The 9,311-nt window shown below is 51.0% G+C and overlaps 1 pseudogene across 1 annotated transcript; it reads right to left on the reverse strand.

The window, feature by feature from the left end:
- Nucleotides 1-3,138: 3,138 nt before the first annotated feature.
- On the reverse strand, nucleotides 3,139-8,827 carry LOC309620075 (nondiscriminating glutamyl-tRNA synthetase EARS2, mitochondrial pseudogene; annotated as a pseudogene). The gene has a single exon. The product of its transcript is annotated as a nondiscriminating glutamyl-tRNA synthetase EARS2, mitochondrial pseudogene (transcript).
- Between the last annotated feature and the right edge of the window lie 484 nt (nucleotides 8,828-9,311).

A 9,311-nucleotide genomic window follows, 5' to 3' on the forward strand; every position in this document is an offset into this window, starting at 1 on the left:
TTGCTTCTGATGGCCGTCTCTGGAAGCCTTCAGAACACAGAGGGTGAATGAAGTCCTCTCATTCCCCCCCTCCCCCGTCAAATGACTCCACTGTACTTTCCCGGTGTGCCCTGAGCAGAAATCTGGGAAGACGTACCCCACCTCCCCTCCCAGTCTGTTGGCTGTGCCCTGGAGGAATTTAGGGAAGGGATCTGTAGGTGCACCTGGGCTGGAGCCTTTTTGGAGGGGGAGGAAGCAGCGTACTTTGGGAACTTCGGGTGGGAGTGGCAGCAAGACACCAGGGAAAGGGCTAGACGGGGAACTTTGCAACGGGGACCTTGAGTCCACTGCACAGACCAGGGGCATCCAGAATTTTGCAAAGGGTCCCGAACAGGTCGGTATTCGGAAGGCCGGGTTTCCGGTCCTGATTGCACCACCGTGGAGCTTGAGCAAGGCCCCGTCCCCTCTGGATGCCTCCCCCGAAGTAGAGGGTGGGCCCAGGTGACCTCCAAGGCCTTCCAGCTCGAACCCGGGGGACCGCGTATTAGCCAGAGGCCGGCTTCTCCCGCTGCGCTGAGCCAGCTCCGCAGAGGGCGAGATGCGCTCGGAGTCAGGGCTTTAATAATTCACGCGGTGGCGGCTCGCATTCGGAATACAAACGCGGCGGCCAAGCGCGGGAGGGCTGGGCGGGAGTGCCCGGGCCCCGCCGCGGGGCTGCGCTGCACGCGCCCGCCACCCTGCGGTCAGTCTGCGCACTGCAGGCTGCGCTGCCCTTGCCTCTGGGATTGGGGTCGGGGGTGAAGGTGCATGCTCATCCCCGCAGTCCCCTCCTGACCATCTCTTGGTGATCCTTCCCTACACAGAGTCACAGAACGACTTTCCCCTTCCGAGTTCCAGCTTTGGGGACTGCCCTTAAACCCCAGCAAGCCAGACCCCTCCTCCTGGGCCCTGCATCTCAGGAGTCCCAGGCTTTGCAGTGCCTTCCTCGAAGGAAGCCCCCAACCAGTTCCAGGGAACCCCTCGCCCAGACGGAGATTTTCATGGGTCTTGGTCCCCGTTTCGCTCCTCTCTAGGCTCTTGGATCCTCTACTCTGACCCCACCCATGGGGTCGATCAGACGTCCAGAGAAGCTCCAGGATTCCTGCCTATGGGAACCATCCCAGGGCCCCAGGGCCGGGCCTTGGTTCTAGGGGCTCCTTCTGGAAGGCAGATGGCTCCCGCTGGCTAGCAAGGAGATAGAAAGAGTGGGCCATAAGCCTGGCACCAGCATGCTGATTTCAGTGACTCGAATCATTCACCCCTAGGGGTGCCCTGTAGTAAACAAACATGTGAAGGACTGCCTGTGCTGTTTATTACCGAAACATTTAAGCATCAACTCCTTCCTTCCACAAACCTTGAGTGCCTCTGCTGTGCCAGGGACATGGCTAGGTACTGGATATTGGGCCCGGGATTTAGATTCAAAGAGGTTCTCATCTTCTGGGACCTCTTGACAGCTCTGGCCCATTGCTCCTCTTCTGAAAGGGTCTCTTCCACGGGCTTCCAGGACACCACCTGTCCTGGCTTTCCTCTGACCTCAGTCCACTCCAAGTCTCCTGTGTAAAATTCTTTGTCCCTCAGGGCTCTGTTTTGGGCTCCTGGCCCTTTCTCTGTCCACACTCCCTCTCCATCAAGCTCATCCACACTCGGGACTTGAATTACCACTTGTGTGCAGACAAAGCCAATGGCTCTACCTCTACTCCCGACCTTTCCCCTGAGCTCCAGAATCATCTCCTCCATAGTAAGGTGGGCATCTGCACACGAACATCCCCACGGCCAGCACCCACTCACCGTGTCCAAATCTGACTTGAGGATCTTTCCCAGCCCCGATGGGTTCCGTGGCCATCAGGATATAGTGCAAACTCCTTACCACGAGCTACGAAGTCACTCATGACCCAGGTCCTGTCCCTTACCTCTCTCCCCAGACTCCCATCCACACTCCAGCTGCTCAGGTCCTCACGTGGGCCACACACACTCTCTTTGTCCATGCTTTTCTCTCTGCCCATCTCGCGGTTCATCAGCCTCTCCTGGCTCTTTGCCTTCCCAATTCATCTTAGTCCCCATTATGCAGCAGTTCAATTCCTGTCTTCTGATACCTTCCAAACAATCCCCTTCACCCCCCAGGTCCTGCTGCTGCGTCTACCTTGAGGATGCTTACCTAGCCATCCACCCTTTCCTGGAATATAATTCCTTCTCTACAAAGCTTATTTTGGTGACAAAGTGAACCTTGGTGACCTTAACAGAAATTGTTTAGTGGCATGATAGAGAAGGAAACCAGGTTGGAGTGAGTTGAGGAGTGAGTGGGGCCCCAGGGAATCCTGGTTTCTCTCGCTACAAGGCTTTTGCAGACATTGTTTGTTGGAAATCTTTCTCTCTCATCTTTGCCTAGTTAACCTTTTTTTTTACATTGTGTGGCTTGCGGGATCTTCCCCGACCAGGGATTGACCCTGTCCCCCCTGCAGTGGAAGCTCGGAGTCCTAACCACTGGACTGCCAGGGAAGTCCCTAGTTAACTTCTAATACAGTGTCTCAGTGCAACCATCACTTCCTGAGGGAAGCCTTCCCTGACGTCCCTGATTCAGACAAATTCGCCCAGCTACTCTTTCATTGCACCATGTACTTACCTCTCCTTCAGAGTGTTTTTCTCCATTACAATTCTTTATTTATTTGTGGGACTATAGTAGAATCAAAACCTATCACCCCGACCAGACTGGAAGCTCATGAGAGCATGTTCTGATCTGTCTTTGTTCACTACTGTGTCCCGGCATCTAACACAGTGCCTGACACACAGTGGGGGGCTCAATGAATGTTTGTTGAATGAATGACAAGGGGGTGGTTAGTGACCTCAGTGAGAACAACTGAAGGGGCTGTGGCCATATTGCGTGATGACTACATGAGGAATTTCAGAGGATGGGTACGTTTGGGTTATGACTATGGAAGGGGTGGCTGAAGATGGGAGGAGGGGAAGGTCCCTGGTGATGAGAAGGCTGATGTGTGAAGAAGAGCCCATTGCTTCCTGAAAGTCTTCATGGCCATATATGGCGACAGATGGAGGCAGAGGTGCCTAGAATGTTCCAGTTTGTCCTTGCTTTCCTCTGTTCTACACACAGCTCTTCTTCCCAGCAGTGGCCTGGGGCCTCAGGCCCACCATCAGATGCTTGGTTGTGGACCTACCCCAGGTGATAGAACACAGAGGCAGCAGCTTTCATAGACTTCCCCACAAACTCGCCTTCTTTGCTGACTGAAGCAGCTAAACCTACTTCGCTTCTCCAATTTTCCTGTAAGCTCTGACTTGTTCATCCTACCAGTGCTTTGGGGAAACGCTTTAGGAACTCTTGCTCTGACCCTCCAACTCTCCCTTCTAGACTTCACTGCCCAGCATCTCCCACCATGTTGTGAGGTCTAATTTCCCTTCACGCCCATCATGACTCTGCTTCCCTGACTGAACTGTGACCGGTAGGTACAGTTACGGCTGTGGGTTGCCCTCCTGGACACTGAAGTCACCCAAGGTGATGGTCTGGCTTTGGGGGAGAAGGAAGACTATGGTCCTGCGGGCTGAGTCTCCAGTGACATGAGTAGGAGGCCATTAGATGACAGCAACCAGGAGGGGAGGAGGATGGCAGAGTCACATGGGTGGAGCGAGTAGCTGAAGAGGAGGAGAACTTACATGCAGATGGCAGAACAATGGCCTGAGAGGAGCACCATGGGACGGGAAGGGTGCTCACCCCTCTCCTACCTGCTGAGAGCCAGGGCTCAGGATGGGGAGGCGAAGAGAACCTCCAGTTGACGGAGCCAGGCTGAGGAGCTTGATTTTATAGACTGGGAGTGGCTGAATAGTACAATGGTGAAACGCTGGGCCACTGATGTGCTGTGTGACCTTGGGAAAGGTTTGTCCTCTTTGTCTCGGTTTCCCTATCTGTTCCATAAAATTATGGTGGTACCTTCCCCTTCCTCATAGGGCTGTTGAGGAAATTAAATGAATTAATACATGCAAAGGGCTAAGAACAGTACCTCCTTCGAGCAGTGCTTGACAAATTATGCATGCTCACTAAAACTTTTTTATTTTACATTTCATTTGGCCCTCATCAAAATTTTGAGGGGTCAGTAGGGTTGGGATTATTACCCCCAGTTGAGGAATGTGATACCCAGGGAGGTGAAGGAGCTTACCAAGACACCCAGTGAGTGAGGAACAAAGTAGGTAAAGTCCCCAGTCTCCCGATTTGCCGTTCACTGCGCTCTTTGCCACAGCTCACTGCGTGAAGGGTTCTGAGAAGCGGTGAGTGAACAGGTCAGATGAGAAGCACTGTTTCACATGCCGGGAAATTCTCCTTCGCATCAAATCACACCCTCACAGAGCCCTCGGTTCCAGCAACCTTGCCTGACAGTCTCCCAGACCGTTCCCCATCAGTCCCTCCAAGCTGAGGCCCGTGTTTTCATTGTCTGCTTCCAGGTCCCTCCCCTGGTTGGTCCTGAGAGCTAGCTGGCAGAAGATTTAATCTGCCCCCGGTCTGACCCGCTACATCCCATCGAGTTCCTGCTGGGCGTAATGTTCAGACAAACTAGTGATCTGATTAGCCTGGGCGCCGCCTGCTCTGGTCAGCCCCCTGTGGCGCTAATAGAGGGGGAGGGAGATTAAATTAGCAATGGTGCTGAGATGGTAGAGCTGCTGAAATGCGTTTACAAATGGATTTTTAACATAAAAAATAAGGGCAATTGGCACTGGCAATTAGGATATAATGAAGGCCCTTGTAGCTAGAGCTGCTGCTAAGAGGGTAATAAATTGAAGAATGAGAAACTCCCATACCAACAGACTCTGAGAGTAAATATCTGGAGATATTCATACAACCAGTAACGGCGAACTTTTCTTCGTCTTGGTTGTGGTGACCAACTAGTGGAGCAGACAAACAGAAAGCAGAAATTCCCCCAGTATCACCTGTCCACTCAAGAGGACCGGTGTCCCCTTAAGAAGAGGGCATTCGGACAAACAGAGAGAAACTGAGGGCACATACAGAGGGAAGACCATGTGAGGAGAGAGCAAAAAGGCAGCGGTCTGCAAGCCAAGCAGAGAGGCCTCAGGAGAAACGAAACCTGCCAACACCTTGATCTTGGACTGCCGGCTTCCAGAACTCTGAGAAAATCATTTTCTGCTGTTTAAGCCACCAGTCTGTGGTATTTCGTCGTGGCAGCCCGAGCAGACTAAAACATGAGCCATGACTATTCTGTGAACCAGCTCCTAACCTCTGCTGTGTGCTGTGGTGTCAGAACCAGATGTGAGGCCTTCCTTTCCAGAGTCAGGGAGGTGAGAGGTGGCTGGCCGACGCTGGCCAACTGAATAGGACAGGCCTGGCGTGGCGCCGTAAATGCACCTGTGCACCCGGAGGCTCTGTGCCCACTCTTGGTTCCCTCCACAAGCTTCCGATGGGGTCCAGGCCTCCTGCTCCTCCCCTCTGAGGGCAGGTCCCGCAACTACGGTTCCCACCGCCACCTCCGCTGTCCCGCACACCTTCTCTCTAGCTGGAAAGCACCTTCTGTGTTCGTTCCCGCACTTCCTTTGGTCCCAAGGATAACGTCATCTCAGCTACAGGAGGCCCTTGCAGCTGTCTACTGAAGGCCACTCGGAGGAGCTTCAGCACCTTACTGTGTTTGGTGCCTTCCAGACCTTCTGACAGCTTCTTCAGTTCTCCGTTCAGCATGTCCTGAGTTAAGTTCATACCAGGTCCTTCTAAAAGCCCCAGCACATGCTTGGCAATGACGTCCACCCTCTCTGAAATGGCACCCAGCTGCGCTCGACCCACAGCAGGGCGAGTCCACAGGTAGGAGTGCGCTGGGGAGACCAAATCCTGCAGGCGGCAAATGTGACCCTGTCTCAGCCGGATGATCCTCTCCATGTAGGCCGCGTCCAGCACATGCCTGTCTTGCGGCTGGCTCCCGAAAGCCTCTTCCACGAGGGCCTGCAGCTTCCCCACCAGCCGGCGTCTCTGGGTCTCATCGCTCACCAGCTGGCGGAGGTGCAGCTTGTTGAATTCTGGGAGCTTTTCCAGGTCCAGCAGGGCTGAGTGGCAGGTGATCCGGGTCAGGTCAAACTGTGTGATCAGCTCTGGCAAGGTCCTGCCCATCTGGTTCTCTGCAAACCCTGAGCCGCAGTTGGTGATGATGTCGAGCAAGGCATCGGCAGGAAGCCGCCGGCAGCAAACGTCCCCTTGTCTCTTGGACAGCTTGCTGCCATCCCTGTTGAGGAGCAGGGGCAGGTGGGCAAAGCACGGGGGCTGCCAGCCCAGGGCCTGGTAGAGGAGCAGGTGCTTAGAGATGGAGACCAGCCACTCGGAGCCCCGCAGCACGTGGCTGATGCCCATGTGGTGGTCGATCACCACGCAGGCCCCGTGGTACGTGGGGAAGCCATTGCTCTTCAGGATGACCGGGTCCCCCTCCATGCTGGCCACCTTGTGCGGATTCCAGCCATACACCAAGTCCTGGAAGGCTGGTGCCTCCCCTCCGGGCGGAAGTGGATGGCACGCTTGGGGTCTTTGGCCAGCTCCTGGGCCACCTGCGCCTGGCCCAGGCTCCGGCACCGCTTGTCATACTGGCGAGTCTGATGGCTCCTCAGGGCCTCCCTCTGCAGGAGCTCCAGCCACTGCTCTTCAGCAGAGCTTCGGTAGCATGGGTGTAGGGCGCAAGTCGCTGAGATTGCAGGTAGGGCCCTGTAGGACCTCCCCGGCGGGGGCTCTTGTCAGGGGGGATGCCTGCCCACTCCAGCATGTCCTCAATATTCTCTGCTGCCCCAAGCGCAAGGCAGGCCTGATCCATGTCCTCCAGCCTCAGGTGCTTCTCGGCAAAGATGTAGTTGTACAAGGCAGTGTGGAGGCCGCCCAGGTGCAAGAAGCTTGTGGGGCTGGGGGCAAACTGCACTCACACAGCAGCCCTGGGATCAGTGCCCAGGCTGGCCTCGCACCCCGTCCCAGGGGGCGGCCCAAGGCTACTGGGGGCCTCCGGGGATGCAGCAGCCTCTTCAGGAGCACCGCCATGTCGGGGTAGAATCGCACACGTGGGCTTCTCCGTGCATCACTTCCGGGGACCAAGAGTTCTTTATATATTCTAGATACTAGACCCCTATCAGATGTATGATTTGCAATTCTTTTTTCCCAGTCTGAGGGCTGTCTTTTCACTTTCTTGATAGTGTCCTTTGATGCACAAAAAGTTGTCATTTTGATGAAGTCCAACTTACTTCTTTTTTCTTTTGTTGCTTGTGCTTTTGATGTCATCGTACTGCTTCTTAAGGCAGTAGTTCTTGATTGTTCCCATCCTCTGACCATCCCAGCCCTATCCCCAGTCATCCTCTTGAAGGTTCTTGATCCCAAGCAAAGAAACTAGAAACTTTTTCTGAGAACACATTGATATGCCCTCAAGTATTCTATTATGATATTGCTAATTGATGGGAAGTTGTGAGGCCAGACCTAATCACAGTGGGTGGAGGGAGGCTGTAACAAGTTGTATTTCCATAGGTCTGCAACACAGATACACTCAAATATTTCCATTAGTCATTGTAGGTTGTAATGATACCACGGAAGAAATGTGACCTTCGCAGTGACTGAACAATACAAAGATGGGACATTTTCAAATGACTCTAGCATTAATGGCGGTATATATGATTGTTCTGATGAAAGCACTAAGAGTAAAAATAATATTGGTAATGACAATAACTGATATGAAAACTCTGGTTCCCACCAAGACCAGTCCTAGACTGAGAAGCCGTACTCTGTATTTCTCTATGTTTCTGCTCCATGTCTTTGACACTGTTCCTCACTTCATCTTTATATGCTCAAATCCTCCTCAGCCTTTAAAGACCAGCTCACCTCTATGAAGCTTTCCTTGATTTCCCGCATCCTTAATCTTCAGAAGTAGCCTGAGGTGAGGGGCACTAGTCAACTGCAGATGGAGTGATGACTTGGGGGGAAAGCCAGGGCTCAGGACGAGGAGGTGGAGAGCCTCAGGTTGAGAGAGCCAGGCTGAAGACTTTACTTCTATAGACTAGGAGTGGCCAAATAGTGTAATGGTGAAAAGCTTAGCCACTAACATGTTGGCTGACCTTGGGAAAAGTTTTTGTCTTCTCTCAGTTTCCCCCCATCTGTTCAATGAGATTATGACAGTAGTTACTTCATAGGACTGTTAAGGAACTTAAATGAGTTAACACCTGCAAAGGACTAAGAACAGTAGTCCCTTAGAGCAATACTTGACAAGTAATAGACACTTACTAAAGGTTTTATTTATTTCTAAATTTCATTTGGTTAAAATCTCAGGCTTCTGCCATAAGAAACCCAGGGGTATGTCTCATGAGCCTCAGGTTACACCCAAAAAGGACTTCTCATAAATGCCATGATCTGCACAGAGCAGAATGGAATATGGTAGGTAGCAGAGACTCATGGACTAATGCAGTGTCTCTAGTAATATTTTAATTTAAAACCTGGAGCAGGCATAATTTTAAAAATCTACTGATAAACTATTAGAATTAATGAGCAATGTCATTTTATATACTAGCAACAAACAAACAGAAAAAAATTTTAATGATACCATATACAGTAGCAACAAAAAACCCATCAATTATGCAGGATTTAATATAAAAATAGATGTGCAAGATTTCTACACTGAATATGACAGAACGTTGCTGATGAATTAAAGACAATCTAGAGAAATGGAGATATATATCATGTTCATGGATTGGAAGGATCAATATTGTTAAGAAGTTAATTCTCCCCAAATTGATCTATAGACACAATGTGATTGCAATAAAAAATCACAGTAGGCTGTGTGTGTGTGTGTTTGTGCATTGACGATCTGATTATCAAATTTATATGGAAATACAAAGGGCTGAAAATAGTTAAGATAATCCTGAAGAAGAACAAAGCCAAGGGCACTTACATCACCATATATCAAGACTTGTAAAGCCATAGTAATTACGTTGATGTGTTATTGGCACAGGGATATGAAAAAACAAAAAACGAAAAAACAAAAAACAAAAATCAACTGAGCAATGGAATAGAGTCTAGAAACTGACCCAACACATGTCACTTGATTTATGTCAAAGATAATACTGAAGTTCATTGGAGAAAGGATGGCCTTTTTGGAAAATGGCCATCTGGATATCCACATGGGAAAATATGTATTTGGATCCCACCTCACGCCATATGCAAAAATTGATTCCAGATGTATTAATAACCAAATGTGAAAGATAAATCAATTCATCTTATAGGAGATAAAATAAGATAATATCTGCAGGACTTTAGGTAAAGATTTCTCAACTAG

This window comes from Balaenoptera borealis (genome assembly GCF_965194805.1).
Source record: "Balaenoptera borealis genome assembly, chromosome: X".
NCBI lineage: Eukaryota > Metazoa > Chordata > Mammalia > Artiodactyla > Balaenopteridae > Balaenoptera > Balaenoptera borealis.